This window comes from Vombatus ursinus, unplaced genomic scaffold (genome assembly GCF_900497805.2).
Source record: "Vombatus ursinus unplaced genomic scaffold, bare-nosed wombat genome assembly UNPS02014841.1, whole genome shotgun sequence".
In the NCBI taxonomy this organism is placed as follows: domain Eukaryota; kingdom Metazoa; phylum Chordata; class Mammalia; order Diprotodontia; family Vombatidae; genus Vombatus; species Vombatus ursinus.
In genome coordinates this window covers 29556553-29557917 of record NW_020954619.1, presented here as the reverse complement: position 1 = coordinate 29557917, position 1365 = coordinate 29556553, and the positions used below count along the sequence as shown (strand labels likewise).

Sequence of the window (1365 nt, the reverse complement as noted above, 5' to 3'; positions counted from 1 at the left end):
AACATATAAAACATGAGAGACAATCAAAATTCCTACATAACTTTTCGTCTTTATATCTCTAGGACCTATCATTTTGACATATATATTATTGGTCAGAACTACTGTGATTTCATCAACATAGGAAATTCTTAGATAGAAATCTCCATCTACTGATAATCTGCATCTGCTCTATAATTTATATCGTTAGAAAGCACAGTTCCCATTGCCCCGGAAAGGTGATGTGGCTGAGGGTAGCGGAGGTCTCACTATGTCTGCCATTTTCAACTTTCAGAGCCTACTGACAGAAATCTTGCTGCTTATATGTACCTGTGCATATCTCCGACCCTTGACTACTAGCCTCTTGGACAAAAATAAAACTGGACTGTTGGGTATATTTTGGAAATGTGCCAGAATCGGTGAACAAAAGAGTCCCTATGTAGCAGTTTGCTGTATAGTAATGGCTTTCAGCATCTTGTTCATCTAGTAGCTGGAAAATGCCAGAATTTAATTGCCGTAAGATTTCTATAGATAAAGGACTTGCCTACAGAAAACAATGGGAAGAGTAATTATTGACCCTTTCAGCTGTATACCTTGACTAAAAGACTCCTGGTTGCTGTTCTCAATTATACGTGTTAAGGGACCAAGGTTGTTCTCTATAAATAACTAAGACACAACTGTTAATACCAGAATGGATTGATATCTGCCTAATGATTGACCTTATTTATAATTCTGCCACTACAATGGCATTCTGTAAATGTCATTGTTTTACATCACCTGTTGATCTACAGGAGGTATTTCTATTGCATACAGTAGAAAGCAAACTTGGTAAATGATTGCTCAAGTTCCATTCTGCATGATTCGGGGAAAAATTTATCCTTATATAAGAACATTTCTATAATGAACATTTTTTTTATTTGATAAAAATGGTTGGATATTATGCAAGGGTTCATAAAAATTGCATTTGTATGTAATAATGCTTTAAACATGTTTTCCCTGGACAACTCAAAAGTATTGTTTTCAGGTCCCATTACAAAAAAACATGAATTCTTATTGATTTTCTCATTTAAAACAAAAGAAAAGTTTACTAGGGTATTTCCCCTTGAAATCTGGAGCTACACATATCTTAAGCTTTTATTCAAATACCTGCTGCTAAAGAAAAAACATTTTAAAGATGAAGTGAACTAATTAAGACAATTGTGAAATGATGGTTCCTATGTTTCATTGATTTGGATCTCAAGTCTTTAATAATAAAACAGTTATTTTCATTGCCAGAAATTCAAATTGTATTTAAAAAAGACCTTGAAAATAGATCAATTAATTCAAACAAATGATTATTTGACAACTTGATCTGGTGTCTTTTAGATGTCTCAAAATATATAACTGGTA

General features: G+C 33.1%; 1 pseudogene; it reads left to right on the top strand.

Moving 5' to 3' along the window:
* The first annotated feature begins 245 nt into the window (after positions 1-245).
* On the top strand, positions 246-463 carry LOC114026531 (annotated as a pseudogene).
* Positions 464-1365: the final 902 nt, after the last annotated feature.